Genomic DNA, 21,974 nt, shown 5'->3' on the forward strand with positions numbered 1-21,974 from the left:
GCTAAACAATTGATGTTTTTGAATTGTAGTGTTGGAGAAGACTCTTGAGAGTCCCTTGGACTGGAAGGAGATCCAACCAGTTAATTCTAAAGGAAATCGGTCCCAAACATTCAGTGGGAGGACTGATGCTGAAGCTAAAAATCCAATACTTTGGCCACCTGAAGCGAAGAGCCAACTCATTTGAAAAGACCCTGATGCTGGGAAAGATTGAAGGCAGGAGGAGAAGGGGACGACAGAGGATGAGATGGTTGGATGGCATCATTGACTCAATGGACATGAGTTTGAACAAGCTCTGGGAGTTGGTGATGGACAGGGAAGCCTAGCGTGCTGCAATCCATTGGGTCACAAAGAGTTGGACATGACTGAGCAAATGAACTGAATTGAACTGAACTGAGGTATCATGGCTGATACCTGAACTGAACTGAATTTCAGTTCAATGATACTCATTGAATTCAACTGAATGAATGCAAGGAATTCAATTGAATGAAGTCAATGAAATTCAATGAGTTTCAGTTCAACGATACCTTAACTGAGCTGAGTTTCATGGCTGCAATCACCATCTGCAATGATTTTGGAGCCCAAGAAAATAGTCTGTCACTGTTTCCATTGTTTCCCCATCTATTTGCCATGAAGTGATGGGACTGGATGCCATGATCTTAGTTTTTTGAATGTTGAGTTTTAAGCCAACTTTTTCACTCTCCTCTTGCACTTTCACCAAGAGGCTTCTTTAGTTCTTGTGCAGAAGGGAATGACAAACTATTTCAGTATTCTTGCCTTGAGAACCCCATGAACAGTATGAAATGAGATATGCAAATACCTAATGAAGTAGCAATCCCTTCATATTATGTATAGACTATAGAAATTCTGCCATAGGTTTACAAGAAGACACATGTGGGATACTTACATTAGTGTTGTGTATGAATGGCAGTGGGGGATTGGAAGCCACCTAGGAGTCCATCATCAGGGGGCAAGGAATGAATGCAGAAGTGTACTCTGACGGAAGTACACAAAGAGATATTATGCAGTAGTTGGAAGAAATGAACTAGTTGCACATGTAACATAGTTAAAGTAGAATATATAAGAAACAAAATGAGAATTGGAGCACAGCATCACTTTTTTAACTTCAAAACACTTATACCACACATCTAGTTTATACACACAAACCCAAGGATACATATCAGTCCCATTAGAATGGATGATGAGAAGGACAAGGGAATGGGAGTGAGTCAGCAGAAAGAAGAGGTAAAATCAAATAACACAAAATCAGAGAGGGGCCTTTCACTGATTGATAAGTATCCCTATAATCATATTAAAGAACATGATTAATCTGTATCTCTGCATTTGAGGAGTATGTTCCCTACTTTATCATGAATGGAAAACTACTGCCATATACCAACAGCCAATCATTTTATGTGCCTAAGCAGAAACTGAGGTTTTCAGATTAAAAAAAGATTTAGCTTGTTCACTCTCATAGATATATTAAATCCATTTGTATACTCTTTGAAAGTCGTAGGCTCAGTCAACATTTATCATTGTTTATTAGAAAGTGTCTTATGTCTTCAGACCTGATCGGATTAATTTGGTCACTCTGACACAGCAACAGTATATTAAAAATACCTTAAATAATATGGAATAGTCTGATTAGCAATATATTTTCTCAGACCTTGAATTAAATCCTTCATTTGAAATGACTGTATTATTAATATTGCTGCATTTGTTGAAATGACCTACAGTTGACTTCTCTGCAAAGTTTACTCTGAAATGGGACATTTCTGCATTTTCTATATAATATTCATCATAGTCAGAAATTTGATTAATGTTGACTTAAACTTATTAAATTCCTTAATTATACATTTCAAGACAGTATTTTATTCTAATGTCAACAATGGTCACTGACATTAACATTATTCAAATAATGCTCAAAACACAAATGGTTTCTTAGATCCTTCCATTTTTACTCATTTAGGGCAACAGTGACACTATCCAGCTTATGTATCTACTTAAACTGCATATTATATCTTGGGTGGGTTCTTTGGTGGTCATCCTAGTTTTTCCCTAAAGGCCCATCAGAAGGGTTCTGCTTTGTTACAAAATTATCAGTCCTAGTAACTATGAAAGAATTCAAACAACCCAAAAGTTTTGCCATGTGCATCAAAAGGATCTTGTACAGTAATATTGTTTCTTTTAAGGTTGCATGTTTAGCACTATATCTAAGTTAAAGCCTCACAAATCTCCCCAGTATACATCGAACTAAAAGGTTTTTAATTTCAGTATTTTCAAAACAGAACATGATTTTTTATAGCAATGTAGCTGAATGCCAGAAAGTCCAAGGAGTCTGACTACAGTTTTAATGCTGATTGATAGCCTGTAATTATTTGTTTGGTACATTATTTGTTTCTCTTTTCTTTCATCTTGCTTATCCAACCATTGACTTCAGACTTGGTAATATGGCATACTTCAGCTAATGGTATGTGAGAGAACATTCATCTTCCACATCTGAGCAAAAATTTCATGTGAAGTGCAGCTGGGCTTGGGCCCTCTTGCTTCATTCGTACTTGAACCAGGAGAACAGCATGTCTCCTTTAACCTGGGTTCCAAAATAGAAAAGCACATGGAGCCGGGCCCACCAAAGTTTTAGTTCAGTTCAGTTGAGTCGCTCAATCGTGTCCGACTCTTTGTGACCCCATGAACCGCAGCAGCACGCCAGGCCTCCCTATCCATCACCAACTCCCAGAGTTAACCCAAACCCATGTTCATTGAGTTGGTGATCCCATCCAACCATCTCATCCTCTGTCGTTCCCTTCTCCTCCTGCCCTCAATCTTTCCCAGCATCAGGGTCTCTTCCAATGAGTCAGCTCTTCACATCAGGTGGCCAAAGTATTGGAGTTTCAGCTTCAACATCAGTCCTTCCAATGAACACCCAGGACTGATCTCCTTTAGGATGGACTGGTTGGATCTCCTTGCAGTCCAAGGGACTCTCAAGAGTCTTCTCCAACACCACAGTTCAAAAGCAGCAATTCTTTGGTGCTCAGCTTTCTTTATAGTCCAACTCTCACATCCATACATGACTACTGGCAAAACCATAGCCTTGAAGCAGAGCCAAATAGTGATGTAACGTGTAGAAGAAAAACTATTTCTTCTTGTAAACCACTGAGCTCTGGGATTTATTTGTTATAAACTAGAAGAAGCTTGAGAATTCATGGATTTAAGGAGTGACAAAAGAATTTACCATCTCCTTTGTTCACATAAATAAGAATAATCTTTTACTTTTCTGACTTTATTGACTCCTACATTTCATTATTTCAGCACAGTTTCTATTTAACTATATAGAATCTATCTATCCACTTACCTATCAATATCAGAAAAATTCTAGCACTTTACAGATTGAGCCTATAAAAATATTCAAATGATATGTTGACTTGGCCCAAAATCTTAATATATATTGACCACACATTAGAATGATGATGTGGGGAGGGGCGGGGGAGTGGTAATCTTAAGCAGTCTTTATGTGGAAGAACCAAAGGGTGACCAAATAGTGGTGAAATGGAACCCAGAGGCACTCTCAATTGCTACCATGTACACTTCCTTCAAGCAAGTAAATTCTCCGAGCCACCCTGGTCAACCTTCCAGTTTGATATCCACCAACACACTGTCCCCCAGCCTAGGAGGGAACCCCCTAAAAGGAAATGATAATAGGTTTTTCATAATTTTATTTACTCATTATTTTCATTTGGAACCTAGTACAAGGCTTGTAAATAATAGGCATTTAATAATGTTTATTGAATGAGTAAAAAGAATAAATGTATGCATAATGGAATTCCCTATTAATTAACTAACAGACAAAGCAGAGTTTGAGAGAAAATACATGTGAGTTACATCCACTATTTTTCATCCTAGATATGTTGTTTATAAATGCTGCTTTCACTTTTGCTTTTGAATAGGAGTTGACAAGAAGGAAAGGGATCACCAAGGAAGAGTCTTCTCAGCATTCACTTTGTCTTAACAACCTTCACTAGGGGTACTACTCTCCAGGAACATTCAGCTCTAGGCTGATGTATGCAGAACCAACAAGGATGCCAGACTATAGATTCAGAAGGCAGAGGTAGAAGAAGCAACTAGTAACTGTGACTTTTCTTCTACTGGATCTCGAGTTCTTTCAGGTCAAGGGAGACACTGTGCTAGGTGGTAAACGTATAGACAGTGACAAACAAAACAATGCTTACACTAGAGCTTACACTCTATCAGGGATATACTCATCAACGAATGAATACAGGAATAAATCTGTAATTTAAAATGATGATAAAACCTACAAAGAATAGCAAGCTAGTAGAAATTTAGTGTGGTTTTAAAAATTTTATTTCTTAGGGCTCTCATTTTATTCTTGGCCTCCCTGGAGATTTAGACAGATTTAGCCGGTGAAGTTATCTCAGAGCAAGTATTCAGCTAAGTTTCCAACAATTTAGCTAAGTTTTAAACTTCCTGACTTTTCCACTGTCAACAGCAATTTAATACCTGCATTTACCTGCCTGGCAGAGGACAAGGTCATGTGCCTTTATGCTGAGGCCGCAGGTAGAATGACTTTGCTTTTAAAGCTGCAGGATCATTGCTAAATGCATGGTCACTTCCAACTAAACGAATGACTTGGCCCACAGCAGAATTACCATGGTGTCTTCAGATGGCTTTCTGCCCAAGTGACTTATCATTCCCAGGGCCAAGATATCACTTAAAAGGTCAATAGCATAACTTAATAAAAGGACAAGTTTTGTGTGTGTGTGTGTATTCTTAGGTCTCGTTGTGAAAGAAGAGAGGCTGTTGTAATTTTGTTTCATTTTTTTAAAGGAGAAAATCTCTTGCTGAATTGATTGTCCTTGTAGAGATGTTAAATGGCAAATGCAGTTGACTACAGCTATATGAACTGATCCTGGGATCAGGGCCAGAAGGCCTGGTGACAAATTCACATGCTGTTAGCAACAAATTTCTGAATTTCTACAAAAGTATGGAACCCCCTGTGATTCTCAGGGGTCCTAACTATTCACTGAAGAAGCTGGAAGCTACTATAACCTAACAGTCAAAGAATGTAATCTAGACAAGAGTCGCTCCTCCAAGATGGATGAGTCTGTCACAAAGCAGAGATTCAGATCAATAAGGATAGATGAAGAAACAATTTTTCAGGATTTCCTATTCCAGGCTCCTAGACCCTAAGTCTAAGAAACATTACATCAGTAAGACCTTCTTCATCAACCTCAATAGACAAAGAGCAGGAAATACATGATCTAGAAACTTTTTAAATGAAACTGCTTATTCTCAGAGAATATGACTGCTGTAATGCTGTGAAGTAACCACTGGATAATCTCGAGTTTAGGTTACGTTGGTTACATTAGGTTACGCAGTAGAATCTCATTTTTTCTAGTCTACTTGTTCCCAGGTAAAGAGTTCTCAAAAAAAACAACACTTTGTTTTGCTGTGAATAAATGCTGATTAATGAATAGCAATCAGAATCTCCTCCTCCCTTCCTCTCAAAAACACCTCATCCTCTTTCAAGACTGGTTCAAATATCATCTCATCTTGGTACACATCATTAATTTCCCCACATAATTACTGGCCTCTCCTCTGTGTTCCATGTTCATATCTTTGTATTCCATTCATTATTGTACACTGTGGTTATCTGTATAGGTGTCTTTCCCTCTATATAGAGTAATGATATCCTTGAGACTACCATCCTATCAGGCTTCTCAGGTGGCTCAGTGGTAAAGAATCTGCCTGCCAATGCAGGAGACGTGGGTTTGATCCCTGGATTGGGGTGATTTCCTGGAGAAGGAAATGGCAGCCCATTCCAGTATTCTTGCCTGGAAAATTCCATGGACAAAAGAGACTGGTGGGCTGCAGTCAATTGGGTCACAAAGAGTCGGACATGACTGACTGACAGAATACACATGCATGCACCATCCTATCTTGCTTATTATCATTGAGTTATCAACTGACAGTACTGTTTATTACCAAGCAAATGCTGAATAAATTCTTACATAATTGAACTTAAATCTGAAAAATATTCTAATAGCCCATCATAGAATTTGGGCTCCCAAACCTTCCATCCACGTTAAGTGGGAAGCTAGGGATCATACCTACAGATAATGTAAAAATCGGCAGAGATGGTGTATGCACTGAGTGAAAGCTCGGTTCAGTTCAGTTCAGTCACTCAGTCATGTCCTACTCTTTGCAACCCCTTGGACTACAGCATGCCAGGCTTCATTGTCCATCACCAACTCCTGGAGTTTATTCAAACTCATGTCCATTGAGTCAGTGATGCCATCCAACCATCTCATACTCTGTCGTCCCCTTTTCCTTTTGCCTTCCATCTTTCCCAGCATCAGGGTCTTTTCCAGTGAGACAGTTCTTCGCATCATGTGGCCAAAGTATTGGAGTTTCAGCTTCAGCAGCAGTCCTTCTAATGAATATTCAGGACTGATTTCCTTTAGGATGGACTGGTTGGATCTCCTTGCAGTCCAAGGGACTCTCAAGAGTCTTTTCCAACACCACAGTTCAAAAGCATCAATTCTTCGGCATTGAGTGAAAGAACATTCTCAAATCTTGACAGACTAGATAAATGGGGTTAACCTAACAAGATCATGTTTAGCAGCAACAAAATGCAAGGTCTAGTACTTCTACCCAAAATTCCAACCACAATAAATATCATCAACATATGAGATAAATACATTAATAAGAACTGACTAAAGATGGGAAGTAGGCTTGGAAGCAGTGAGTTTCCTGTCACTAAGAATCATAAAGTTTTAGATCCCTCCAATCCAGAAATTCTCTGATTCTGAGATCTTTGATCATTTGAGTTTAAAAAAATGGAGGTTGCAGAAAAAGATAACGTCATCTCAACAGTGATAATTTCTAGTATTACATGCCACTGAAAGAATGAGTAGTCATAATGGTCTGTCATTTTATTAATAGATTACAATACCTACTTTTTGTAAAGCATTAAGAATCAAGCTAAAAATATATTGTGACTGAGAAAGTCCTCTATCTTTCTGTAAGCACTAGATTTAAGATTTGTTTCTTAGATAATCATTGTTTCCAGATAACCATGCTTCTGAAGCATTTTGAAACTTTTAGTGGTGAGTGGTAGTCTATTTTATTAATACCTGTACAACCAGAGTTGCTGAGTAATATTTTTATCTGTTTTGGTACAATGTTTTTCTAGAGTAGATTTAAATAAAGGAGCAAGTGGAAACCCATTTGAATCTTCTCCAGCTGGAAGCCTGTTGTCATTGATATCAACAAAATAGACACCACAGGCAATACGCTTTTGGTGTCTGAAACAGCTATGTTTTTCCATCTCATTGTGGCTAATATAAAAGTGTTCTACATGTGTATGAACCAGGTTAGAATGCCATTACCTAAGAAATGGAGGTAACATCTTTTTCTTAAGTAGAAAACAAAACTTGTTCCAAAATCACCTAAATATTGAGTAACCAGCATATTTTTCTGCACTTAAGTTTTTATGAAAAAGAAGAAAATGGTTTAATAAGTAATAAAGGTGCATCCAACAAGTTGATATTAAGAATGTAGTGAGGGAAATAGGGAGAAAGCAACTTTTAGCTTACATCTCCTGGTAAGAATTTAATGGGCTTCCCAGGTGACACAGTGGTAAAGAATCTGCCTGCCAATGCAGGAGATGCAAGAGATGCAGGTTCGATTCCAGGGTTGGGAAGATCGCTTGGAGGAGGAAATGGCAATCTATCCCAGTATACTTGCCTGGATAATTTGGTGGACAGAGGAGCCTGGCAGGCTTCAGTTCATGGGATTGCAAAGAGTTGGATACAACTGAGCAACTGAGCACACACACAGACACACACACACAAGAATTTAACTTCCAGTCACTGGAAATGAAAACGGACAAAAGGGTAGCAGTTAATAGAGTTCTGGGCCCAGTTCTTAACATAGGCTATAACATATGACATTAGTAAGTCACTTTCTGCCCTCTTAAGAAAAGCATACTAAAATTTCAAGGAGGAGAGACAGAATTTCAGAGAGACCAAATAGAAAGTGATGGCCCAGTACTGGACTCAGCTCTCACTAACTCCAAAACTCATCCCATCTAATATAATTTGTATGAGCGACTGAGCACACGCACACACACATAACATTAAATAAAATAACTCTGAGTTTTCTTCCATTTTACCACATAGCATCTCTGAGGGAGAAAAAGAAGACAAGTGGCATTTTCCAAAACTGAATTATATTCTAAGACAAAGATTAGCAAACTTCTTCTGTAAAAGACCAAAGAGTACATACTTTAGACTTTGTGGGTCACATGGTCTCAGTGGCAACCTCTCCTCTCTGCCCTTGTAGCAAAAAAGCCAAAGACAATCTGTAAGCAGTTCAGTATGCTGTGTTCCAATAAAATTATATTTAAAAACTAATGAGTGGTGCTATACTAAGCATCAAAAGAATAAAGTAATTAGGGATAAATTTAATCAAATAAGTGCAAGACTTATGTAAAGATGGTTTGGACTTCCCTGGTAGCTCAGATGGTAAAGCGTTTGTCTACAATGCAGAAGACCCAGGTTCGATCCCTGGGTTGGGAAGACCCCCTGGAGAAGGAAATGGCAATCCACTCTAGTATTCTTGCCTGGAAACTCCCATGGACAGAGGACCCTGGAAGGCTACAGTCCATGGGGTCGCAAAGAGTAGGACACGACTAGCGAATTCACTCTCACTTATGCAAAGATAATTACAAAACAATTAATTTAATAGTTGAAACTAAATTGTTAAATTGTTAACAATTATTTTCCATTATAATTAAATGGAAAGATAGCCCATGTTCATGAATGAAAAGTCTTAATACTGTTAACATGGCAATATTCCCCAAACTACAAATTCAACACAATCCTTATCAAGGGATCCCTATCAAGATCCAAGCAACCTTTATCAATTTCTGCTTTTCAGTTGATTCTAAAATTTATGTGGAAATGCAAAGGACCCAGAAGAGCTAAACCAATATTGAAAAAGAAAAGGTTAGAGGGCTTACACTTCTAGATTTCACTTATACAGAGCTGTGCGATGCTTTGTGGCTCAGTCATATCTGACTCTTTGCGACCCTATGGACTGCAGCCTACCAGGCTCCTCTGTCCATGGGGATTCTCCAGGTAAGAATACTGGAGTGGGTTGCCATGCTCTCCTCCCAGGGATTTTCCCAACCCAGGGATCAAACCCAGGTCTCCCATTTTGCAGGCAGATTTTTTTACTGTCTGAGCCACCAGGGAAGCCCTATACAGAGCTACATTAATCAAAATAGTATAGTACTAGCGTAAGGCTAGAAATATAGATCAATGGGATATAACTGATAATCTAGAAATAAAGTCCCACATTTATGGTCAATTGTTCTTTTTTAATAATTTTTTAATTTATTTTTAGTTGCGCTGGATCTTCGTTGCTGCGCTGGATCTTTGTTGCTGTGAGCAGGCTTTATCTGGTGTGGTGAGTAGGGGCTATTCTTAGTTACAGTGCTTGGGCTTCTCACTGCAGTAGCTTCTCTTGTTGAGGAGCACAGGCTCTAGGTACATGGTCTTCAGTAGTTACAGCATGCAGCCTCAGTAGTTGTGGTCCATGGGCTTAGTTGCTCCATGGTATATGGAATTTTCCTGGGCCAGGGATTGAGTCCATGTCCTCTGCATTGGCAGGCAGATTCTTATCCACTCTACCACCAGGGAAGTTTTCAATTGTTTTCTGACAAGGATAACAAGATGTTTCAAAGGAAAACTGCCTTTTTAACAAATGATTCCTGAACAACTGGATGCTGTTGTTCAGTCACTAAGTTGTGTCTGACTCTTTGCAACCCCATGAACAGTAGCATACCAGGCTTCCCTGTCCTTCACTATATCCCAGAGTTTGCCCAAACTCATGTCTATTGATTAAGTCAGTGATGCTATCCAACCTTCTAATCCTCTGCTGCCCCCCCTTCTCTTCCTGTCCTCAATCTTACCCAGCATTAGGGTCTTTTCCAATGAGTTAGCTCTTCGCATCAGGTGGCCAAAGTATTGTAGCTTCCACTTCAACATCAGTCCTTCCAATGAATATTCAGAGTTGATTTCTTTTAAGATTGACTAGTTTGATCTCCTTGCTGTCCAAGGGACTCTCAAGAGTCTTCTCCAACACCACAATTTGAAAACATCAATTCTTTAGCACTCAGCCTTCTTTATGGTCCAACTCTCACAACTGTACATGACTACTGAAAAAAACCATAGCTTTGACTAGAAGGATCTTTGTCGGCAAAGTAATGTTTCTGCTTTTTAATATGCTGTCTAGGTTTGTCATAGCTTTTCTTCCAAGGAGCAAGTGTCTTTTAATTTCATGGCTGCAGTCACCATCCACAGTGATTTTGGAGCCCCCCAAAAGAAAATCTATCACTGTTTCCACTTTTCCCCCCATCTATTTGTCATGAAGTGATGGGACCGGATGACATGGTTTTCGTTTTTTGAACGTTGAGCTTTAAGATGACTTTTTCACTCTCCTCTTTCACCATCATCAAGAGGCTCTTTAGTTTCTCTTCACTTTCTGCCATTAGAGTGGTATCATCTGCATATCTGAGGTTGTTAATACTTCTCCCGGCACTCCTGATTCCAGCTTGTGCTTCATCCAGCCTGGCATTTTGCATGATGTACTCTGCATACAAGTTAAATAAGCAGGGTGACAATATACAGTACAGACTTGATGTACTCTTTTCCCAATCTTGAACCAGTCTGTTGTTCCATGTCCAGTTCTGTTGCTTCTTGTCCTGAATACAGGTTTCTCAGGAGTCAGGTAAGGTGGTCTGGTATTCCCATCTCTTGAAGAATTTTCCACAGTTTTCTGTGACCCACATAGTAAAAGGCTTTAGCATAGTCAATGAAGCAAAAGTAGATATATATATATATTTTTTTAATTCCCTTGTTTTTTCTGGGATTCAATGAATGTTGGCTTGTACAAGCTAAATCCAGCTTATACATCTGGAAGTTCTCGGTTCATGTACTATTAAGCCTAGCTTGAAGGATTTTGAGCATTACCTTGCTGGCATGTGAAATGAGCACAACTGTATGGTAGTCTGAACATTCTTTGGCCTCTCTTTGTGATTGGAACAACAACTGACCTTTCCCAGTCCTGTGGCCACTGCTGAGTTTTCCAAATTTGCTTGCATATTGAGTGAAGTACTTTCACAGCATAATCTTTTAGGATTTGAAATAGCTCAGTTGGAATTTCACCACCTCCACTGGATATCCACATACAAAAGAATGAAGTCAGACTCCTATCTCACACGAAATGAAAAATTAACTCAAAATGCATCAAAGACTTAAATTTAAGAGCCAAAAATATCAAACTCTTAGAAGAAAACACAAGAGTAAATCTTCATGACTTTGGACAGGCAATGGTTTCTTAAGCATTTCTCAAAAACTTCACCTCATTACCTTTGGGAATTAGTATTTCAACATAGGAATTTATTTTGGAGAGGAACACAAATATTCAGACCATATCATGGTTCCACCATAAAAATTCAAGAATTCTAATCCTTTTATGAACAACCCCCAAATAGTCAAATTCCTGTGAGGTTCAGAGATCTACTGAGATTAAGCAACATTGCTCAAAAATCCCATCCAGTATTTAACAATGTTCCCTCTCAGCAAACTACTCCTTATGCCTTTGTGAAGATGGAATGAAAAAGCAGCGGGCACAGTATGGTCTGCCATTAGGGGAAGGAGAAACAGAAATAGTCAGAGCTTTGAAAACCTGCTAGCACCTAAAAGTCAGCTTTTAGAACTCCAGAGGCCTCGAGTCAACAGCATCTATACACTAGTACTTGTTTCCATTGACAGGATGCCCTACAAAGAATAAAGTGATGGCCAGGTTTTTCTTTTTTGAATTCAGAATTGTCCTGTGTAGACAGCAGAGAAGTAAAGGAAATTATGTGTGTGTGCTGAGTTGTGTGCTACTTTTTGCGAACCCGTAGAATTTTCCAGCCATGCTGGAGAGGGTTGCCATTTCCTACTCCAGGGAATCTTCTAGACCCAGGGATTGAGCCTGAGTCTCTCACATCTCCTGCATTAACAGGCGAATTCTTAGTCACCGCACCACCTGGGAAGCTAAAAGGAAATTATAGAAATAATCAAGCTGCCAGTTAGTGAGAGGGAAGAGAGAAGAGAGAAGAGAAAAGCATCTGGAAAGAGCCAGTGTTGTTCCTGGAGTTTGACCTTCTGCAGCTGCTGCTACTACTGACTTTCCCTGACACAAAGATCAGGAGGAAAATCCACCTCTCACAAAGGTTGTACCAAAGACCATAAAAATATCATTTTGATGCCAACTGAGCATATTGGATCAGGGGAGGGGAGGAGAAGTGAGTAATCAGAAAGCTGGACCATCAATATAAACACTCAGCAAAAAGCAGCATTTATAGATTTTAGTTAGCCCAACAAACACTTTCTTGGCTTTGAAAAGTAGTATTCAACTGGATAAAAATTTTATATACAGTAAGGGTAATAGAATGGACTTTAAATTCTCCTTTATACACAGAAAAACCTTATTAAAAGCACTCCAGAGAGTGGAGGATAAATAAGACATTCAATAGCCTCCCCCGTCCCCAAAATCAATTTTACTTTTGCTTTCATGCAGCCTACCACAAGCTCCCAGGCATAGGGCAGAGGAGCTGTGCATCCTTAGGAATGAACACAGCACCAACCCACTTCACTTTGCAGCTACCCTGGGATCAGCCTCTACTGAGGTAAGCATTTTTATCTAATTATACAGAAGGCTAATGAGTCTCTGAAGTTATCCGGTGACTTCAAGTACACTGTATAAACAGAAAAACGGAGAAAAGACATTTTTTGCCATTTGCTCAATTCCCACTGGTGTACTATCACTACAGCATCTAGTGATGGTATTCAAGCTATTGAAGCAATGGTTCTATTTATGTGGCTCATTTCACAGTAAGCCAAAACAAATACTGTCATCACTTCAGGACAGTTCAATCTTTCTTCTCAAGGTAAGAAAGGGATAGGAATCATTATTCTGCTAATACTTTTCCCTGTCCCATATTTTTTTCAGATATTGGAAAATCAAGCCAGTAAGGTCAGAATACTCATACGACATCTCAATCATGGCAATGTAAATCAGTAACAGAGAGAGAGCTAGGAAAGGTATGGCTTTTATTGCTCCTGTAACACTTTACTGCATTCATTTGTGTATTCGTCTGTCCTTACAAATGTCTCGTGGGCAAAGACTGTTATCTTATTATCTTTGTCGGAAACAGTCCCATCACAACCATGCAGTAGGTGCCAGAGATTTTATTCTTGAGTGAATGAACGCACACTTGAACGTGTAGTAGATTAACATGTGTGAACAAACACACAGAATACACACACCAGAATCCACATAGGTTGTTCATAGCTCTAATTACATAATTCAGAAAATCCTTTGTTTCTAATGACAGGAATATTAGCAATCTCCATGTGCTCGATGTTTTGGTGCAAACTAATCTTTAAAGAGGGTAGGTACAGAGAAATGCACTGGACATCTTAACACTTTTCCCTCCTCTGACACCCAATATGATTGAACTTGAAACTGACAGCATTTGTAGCAAGAATTAATCATAATGGTACCTGGTGCTATTATTTACATTTCCATTTGTATTTATTCTAACCCCTGGATGGGTTGAGGGTTAGTGGAATATTCACTTAAAAGCAACTTCTGGAGAGTAGGTTTCTGACTTAAAGTCCTCTGGTGTCCCCACAGACCCTAGCAGAGAATTAGATACATATAGGAGTTCTAATCACATGCTGAATTACAGCTCACCTAAATCAAATCCTAAGTCCACCAAGTTCCAAAGCAACAGCACAAACTATCTGACAGCTCTTAAAGGACAGATTTTTCATCTGTGTAATGTTTCTGCTTAATGTTAAAAGATAATTGATTAACTAACAATAAGATGACTTTAACAAGAGCCTCAAGGCACAGGGTTGAAGGGCACATTTGTTGTGCTTGTTAGTGACCTTAAGGTTAGAGGTGTTCATTACAATATTTTAATTCTATCATCTATCTTTGACCATCCTATTTAAAGCAGCTCCCCTTAGCCTGCTTTATTTTTTAATTTCCAGCACTTACCGCTATACTATAATATGTGATACTATAATATGTGTTTCCTTGTATATTGTTTAGACTCCTCCACTAACTGAACTCCATGGGAGCAGGGCATCTGCTTTGTTTGCCACTCTCCCCCTGACTCCCACTGTGCCTAGGAAAAAGCCTGGCATGTTAATAGGCTTTCAATAATTATTTACCTAGTGATGCTGCTGAATTTACAAATATTCACTCAACAGTCAGGCTATCATTTGAGATAAAGCAAAGAGGTCTAGGAATGTGTTAACTGCTTGATAATTATCACACATATATGAAAGCGTGCATGCGCACATCCCACTAAATCGAGACTGAAGTCTTCAGGAAATGAACACCTAGAGCCAAGGGAATATATTCCTCTGACGAAAGCCTCAGCCAATGATCAGTAGGAAGGAACAGGGCCAAATATTACAAAAGATTTGGAAAGAGATTTGCTGTGTTCTATTAAGACTGAAAAAAAGGAGGGGAGGAATAGCTGCAAATAAACCAGATGGGGTAGAATGCCATGAAACTTACAGCAGATGGCACTAAAATATTAAACTAACATGTCCTTATGCTCCAAGCTGAGCTCTACGTTAACGCTGATTAGGAGAATGAGACTATTTAAAAACATGCAGATGATAAATGAACCTGGTATTGTTAAACTGTTCTGCTAAAAACAACTCCAAGCATTAGCATCTAACGTGCTTTCACACAAGTGGTATGTTAATATTATTCAGGCAAGGTTATGTCTAACCACCTGGAATAGGAGAAAAAAAAGCTCACAGTCTCATGAATCTGTTCAAAAGCAAGCTCAGTGTGGTAAAGCCGTGAAAATCTGCTTCTCTGATCTCCATAGCAACAGCAGCAACCCTCAGATAGACATTTTAAAAACCAGATTTGTTTTTCTCTTTTCCAAGTACCTTTCCATGATATTTTTGGATACTGTTGAAATACAACTGACATTGCATAAGGTGTAAACACACTGCCTGTTCCAATTGCTTCATTATTAGGTGGGGTGGCTTGTTCTTTTCTCACTTAACCCACAATGGTGATGCCGCTGTCTATAGCACAGCACCTGGCTCTCTGGGGATGCCCCAGAAAAATACTGTCAACTGAAAGCCAAGCTTAAGAATATTTATAGGTTGGCATGGGGTACCCAGTTGGAGAAGAAGATACCCTCAAGATTTATAAACCATGCAAAGTAATCAGCATATTATCCATCTGCTTTACAAATATTATGTAAGGCTTCCACCTAAAAAGGAGCCATAGAATACTCACTTTCTCACTGAATCTGAGGTATAAAGACTATCAAGTCCCAGTCACAATAAAAAGGTAGGGAAAGAATTTAAAATAGGACCATGTAAACAGGTGTGCACTGAAGAATTCTTTCAATTGTTCTGCATTATTAGTCTGTATGCTTGAAAATTTTCATATTAAATATTGGGAAAAAAGAAAATATATCTAATCATCATACAAAACACTAACCAAGGGAAGTTTCCACTGTTTCATGTTCTTATTACAGTTAGTATAGTTGAAAAATAGAAGGACATTTGTTCATTGGCTAATTAAAAGTGACCAACTGAAAAAATGTAGAGGATTCTTAAAGAAATTTAAATATGAACTGGGCATTAGATGTAACAGTGGTCCTGTGGTTACGTAAGAAATGTTTCTGGTTTTAGAGAGTACACTGAAGTATTTAGGAGAGGAAACATATTGGTGTCTGTGACTTAATTTTCAAATGCTCCCCTCAAAATTAGGTGAAACATGATAAAAATGATACTGTTAAATTTTGTAGCTCTATATTTGGAAATTCATTATACTATTCTCTCCAATGTATCTATGAAATTTTCTGTAATAATCTATTTTAAGTATCTTGAAAAAATAGAAGCATGAGTGCTCATTCAAATCATAGGTAAGAATTAAGCATTTGAAGGGTCAATTCTAACCTTGTCTTCTTTAAAGAATGATTAAAATACATACTATTTTAAGCACTTTGTCAGTGCTTAAATATTATTGTGAAATACCCTGTGTGGATTTCTGGAGTGGGCTAATGAACAACTATTTTTGAAAGCATGAAAATGTTAGACAAAGAAGATGAAGCAAAATTTATCAAGTAAGCAAGAAGAAACCTCCCTAGATGGGGACAGAAATACTGCATAAATCCTGCCCTTGCCTGGTGCCAGTCTGCCTGCTTCTAGGGGACCCAGGCAGACAAGGGACTGCCCTGGATTGGAAGAATGTCAAAGTTTCCTCCCCATTTGGATAACTGAGAGCATATAACAAAAAATGGAAGTGATTTTTGAGAGAAATGGCCATCATCTGAAGCATTTTATGTAAGAAACCCTCAAGGATTTGTCTGTCTCCTCTAAAGGGGAGATTTCATGTTTATAATTGTGAGAAGGTGGCTAAACCTTGCCCCCAATGTTATTTCAAACATTCCTAAAGAATCTGATTGTTCAGAAGGTAGTTTCCCATAAAAACAAATCAGAGGGGTGAATCTTTTTTGTGCAGAGTCATGCTTTGAGAAATCAGGAAGAGGCATCTGCCCATTCCAAGTCTGCCATGAATTCAGTCCCTTTTAAAGGAAAGTATATGTGTGTTCATTGTGTGCGTATATGTGTCACTCAGTCGTGTCCGACTCTTTGCAACCCCACGGACTGCAACCTGTTGGGCTACTCTGTCCATAGAATTCTCCAGGCAAGAATACTGGAGTCGATTGCCATTCCTTTCTCCAGAGGAACTTCCCAACCCAGGAATCGAACCCTGGTCTCCTGCATTGCATGCAAATTCTTTACCATTTGAGCTATAGGGAAGTCCTATAATGGAAAGTAGCCTTAATGGTTATTTCTGTTTGAGCTGCTACTGCCCTGGTCATTCTGTGTTGAGAGAAATCTGATTGGACCAGAGTTGGGAGCTTGAGCTAAATACTGATGAGGTGAGGTGTGACAGGAGAGCATCAAATGGTGATAAAGCAGCCCACTTGGATCTTCCCCATTCTGGATAACAGAAATGCTGAGTGCACACAAGGAGGGCAAGATGCTGATGGAGCTCAGGTGCATGGCCAGGCAACTGTGGCTATGATCTGGAGGCCTGCCATATAGCCAGCCTTGGAAGGCCAAGGGGTGATCCACCAAGGGGAGTCCATCTCTGCTGCCTTACATTCTCTTGCATCCTTCGTAACCACCATTACTGATGGTAGCCTGCCTGTACAGAAAACATGATCAAATCATGGAATGTGATAATAATTGCTTACATTTACAATGTGCCAGGTCTTCTAATAGCCTAAGCTCCTTAAAAACAGTTTCAATGTATTCAATTTATATTTCATTACAATTCAAGAGAGTAGGAATTACTAGCCATATTTTACAGATGAAGCCTGGGAAATTTTAAGCCAGCAAGTGGTAGACTAGGGTTCAAACCCAAAGCTGTCTGATTCCAGAGCTCATGCCTTAATCACTATGTAATACAACTTTAATAACAAACCTTATTTTTAATTGGGTTGTGCTGTATTCAAAACAATAAGAAGCATTTACTGCAGAAAGTTTTCCCATTTTATGAGGGTTATAAAGTTTCAATAGACTAGTCTTGCACAAATTCCATAGGCTCAGCAAAGAAAAGCTGAACAGTGGCCTACAGTGATGTCACCTTCTGCTTTGTCAACTCAAATCTATTATTGGCTTTGTCAGCGGAACCTCAGAAAGCGTCTTTCTTTGCTGACTCCATTTGCCCTTTCCTGGGCTGATCACTCTAGGAGAGCACAGCCAAAGGTAGATGCTCTTCATGAGTAACAGTAGGGGATTCACAAGCAATGTTCTCTTGTTAATTAGCCTATTATTCTTTAATCTTTCGCTGGATTCAATAACATTTAAATGAGCTCTGGGAAAAGAGCACAATCTATAAAACACATTGACATACAATAAAATCCCATAATATACTTCTGGGCCTTCATCCATGTGTCTAGAGTCACTGCTCATTTAGTCACCAAATGTTTATTGAGTCTCCACAAACTTATCAGGTGCCATTGTAGGCATTGGAAATAGAGCACTGAAAGAAAGTATGTGATCTCAAAGAGCTTAAGATCTATGTGGTAAGAACAAGAGATAAACAATAAAAATGCATATTTAATATACTGGGCAATGATAAATACTATGAAGATCAGCAGGAAGAGATAATTACACAAGAGGCCTGTGATAAAGATCTGATGCTCATCCAGTTTCCACAGTGTTCCATGCATCAGGGGAGAGTCACGTTACTAATGCTGGCCAATGGACCATATGCCAAAGTGACATGCTTCATTTGCAGGAGGAAGCTTTGAAGAGCTAATGTGCACCTCCAGCTCTTTCCTCCTCTGGCGTGGAAACCTGGGAAGCTACATGTTGATATTCAGTGGCCCGGGAGTGGGGAAGCTTGGATCCCTTTGTAATTGGATAAAAAAAGAGCCCCCATCAATGAGCATCAGATTTTATATGAGCTAGAAACAAACATCTGTTGAGATAAGCCATTGAGATTTGAGGGTTTCTTACTGAAGTATGGCCTAACTCAAACAAACTAAGCACAGAACACAAGCCTGGGGAGAGACAACAAATGAGACTATTGGGAGCCCATACACCATGGATGGGGTTAACTCAGTGGCAGTAAACCCTGGATAGACATCTTAAATCACCCAAGGGATATTGAAAGTACTCATCTACAGATGTAACACTCAAAGATTATACTCTAGGATATTTATAGAGTAGGGCCTAGGCATATGTATCTTAGGGAAAAAAAAACTATTCAAAAAGACGATCAACTGAGTCTGTTGGCTTTAAGAAACCTCCCTATGGGCAACCCATCCAACAATATGCTTAGGAACGAGCATCAAGTCAACTTCATATTAATCATTGGAAAACAGCCAATCAAACTGCAGCATATAGAGACAACCTGTAAGATATCTGAAATATTATGAAAGAATTTTTGTACTAAATGAGTAGCTGGACTAGATTCTTCCAAAGTTCCACTCACTGTAGTTATTATTAACATAAATATTTAAATAGTAATAAAATGAGAGGGTAATAACTTAAATCATCTAAATTAATTATCACAAGAATCCTGTGATGCTGGTACTATTCTCCCCTTGGAACAAGTGAAAAAATCTATGTGCAGACAGGGTAACTGCCGAAAATCACATAGCTAGTAACAAATGGTAGAACTAGGATCCAAACCCAGCTGGCTCATAATATGCAGGTACTCTAGACAAGGGGCCACCAGACAGGAAACACTTTAGGCATGGGCTCAGGGAGTAGCTGCTCTGATTCTAGTTAAGGATCCAAGTCCTTAGAGAACAGAACAGTTCACAGGCTGCCAAAGCATGGCGGAAATTTTCAGTGAAACAATCTACTCTTCTTGCCACAATTCTATGCTCACCAGGCAACAATAGCTTATCTCCACATTGGGGTGCACGCTAAGAAATGGAGAGTATCAAGGACCCCAGGGAAATAGGATACAGAAGATGTATTTTTGAAAGGGAAGCAGGGGATCTCAGGAGCACTGGGTTCTAAAGTGGGGGTCTTGAGTAGCTGCGGGTCAGGGATACACCAGATGTGGGAGGTAGAGGACTCTAAGGTCCTGCCTTGGGTTAGCCCTATCAGTGGGACTTCTTCAGGTTTCCCAGTGCTCTGTCTCACAGAAACTTTCTATGCTTCTGTTCTAGTGGACCTGAGGGTCACCACCAGGGCTGCTTCTTGCTTTTCAGAACTCCAGAGAACATCAACTATTCATCTTGTGGTTATTAAAGATTTGTTCAGTTATTATGACAATATTTAGAAATGTAGCAACAGAACATTTTGAGGACAAGAGTGTCATTTTCTAATTTGCTCAGAGTTACCTCACCAGTATTTCTAACAGTAGGGTCAATTAGCATCAGCAAAGGAAGGTACAAAGGAGCAAGGTAGAGAGAAGGAGAGGCAAAACAAAAATTTTACAACTGTGGAATATATGGTCCAATAAACATTCTAACTGTAGACCTTCGTTCTTAACCTCACCTTTACATCATGAGTTCCCATACTAGTCAAGATGAAGCTGGCTATGGTAACAAATAACCCTTACCATGGGAGAAATCTGTTTGGGGGCTAACTTAATAGAGCAATATGTGTGTTCATTAGCGGGCAGCTTCCCTCCAAGCAGTCATTTCCAAGCAGTCATTTAGAGGCCCAGGCTCCTTCCCTTTTGTCATCCCTCACAGCCTGAAAGAAGAAAAGGCACAACTACATCTTAGCCACCTTGCCCCAGATGTGTCCCACATCACTTCCACTTACATTCCACTGATAACAATCAGGTGTTTAGCTTCATCTACATACAAAGAGGGCTAGAAAATGCAGTGGCTGACTAAACAGTCTTACCCAGCAATGACGCTACACTATGGAAGTGAAGTAAAAGTGAAAGTTGCTCAGCTGGGTCTGACTCTTTGAGACCCCATGGACTGTATACAGTCTATGGAATTTTCCAAGCCAGAATACTGGAGTGGGTAGTTGTTCCCTTCTCCAGGGGATCGTCCCAACCCAGGAATGGAACTGGTGTCTCCTGTATTGTAGGTGGATTATTTACCAGCTGAGCCTTCAGGGAAGAAAACTATTGAAGAGGAAGTATCAATTCGGTGGAAAGTAATCCATCTTTACCTGTTACAAAATGAGCATTATATAAATCACAAGAACAAATATACATACAATGGGGAGATAGCATCTTAGAGGCAAATCAGTCCAGATTTGACAGATGAACAGTAGAGCTGAAATCTGAAAGTGTCTTCTTCAAAGAGGACTTTGCCATCAGTCTCCAAGGCATTAGTCTCTGCTGTACTGATCCTGAAGCTGAAACTCCAATACTTTGGCCACCTGATGCGAAGAACTGACTCACTGGAAAAGACCCTGATGCTGGGAAAGATTGAAGGCAGGAGGATAAGGGGATGACAGAGGATGAGATGGCTGGATGGCATCACCGACTCAATGGACATGAGTTTGAGTAAACTCTGGGAGCTGGTGATGGACAGGGAGGCCTGGCGTGCTGCAGTCCATGGGGTCACAAAGAGTCGGACACGACTGAGAGATTGAACTGAACTGAATACGACCTGAGGGAAAGTTGTGGTCTACACAGGAACCAGGGGTTTAGAAGTCAAAGTGAAAGCCAGGATTTTGGGCTTGTAAGTAGAGCACAGATTTGTGGGATAAATAAAATCTATTCAAAATTTCAAGATTCTGTTTTCAGAGAAATAAGAAAGGGCTTTAAAATGTGGACCCCAACAAAGGGATGAGAGAGAAAATAAAAAGGACACATCAACAATGAGGCCATTTTACTTATATCAAAATTATCTAGAACCAAGTTATTTATGATTTTATTTATGTCCAACATTTGAGAAAACTGTGACTCTATGTCAAATGATTTGACCATCACTTGGCTAACCTAAAATTTAAAAATTAAAAAAAAAATTAAATCCTCTCCAAGTGATTGGACTGAATTTCCACGTCATTGACCACACTACCACTTGATCTAACTGTGCTTCATGCACCATTATAAAACTATTTACAGCAGTATATGTTTAAGATATTAAATCTTAATCTCCAAATTTTAAAGCAACCTCACATAAAGAAACATTTAGGTTTACTTACAAACAAGTCAACTACCTGGAAATCAATTTAGTAGGAAAAGGGCACTGGATCAGAGTCAGGAGACCTTATCTCAAATTTTGGTTCTTTTACCCCTGCAATATCACCGAGAACAACTGATGGTACCTCAAATTCTGACTTCAATATAAAAGAGGGTGTTGATCCAAAAACTCCAGTTAGTATGAAACTTTGATTCATGAAACCTATATG

General features: G+C 39.2%; 1 protein-coding gene and 1 non-coding gene across 3 annotated transcripts in view; one reads left to right on the forward strand and one right to left on the reverse strand.

The window, feature by feature from the left end:
* RTN1 (reticulon 1) overlaps positions 1-21,974 on the reverse strand; it is a 236,708-nt gene that overhangs the window by 74,021 nt on the left and 140,713 nt on the right. The gene's annotated exons all lie outside the window — the stretch shown is intronic.
* TRNAC-ACA (transfer RNA cysteine (anticodon ACA)) lies at positions 8,523-8,594 on the forward strand. The gene has a single exon. It is a non-coding gene; the product is annotated as a tRNA-Cys (tRNA).

The sequence above is a fragment of the Giraffa tippelskirchi genome, chromosome 7 (genome assembly GCF_054371585.1).
Source record: "Giraffa tippelskirchi isolate mGirTip1 chromosome 7, T2T-mGirTip1v1.2.pri, whole genome shotgun sequence".
Taxonomy (NCBI): Eukaryota; Metazoa; Chordata; class Mammalia; order Artiodactyla; family Giraffidae; genus Giraffa; species Giraffa tippelskirchi.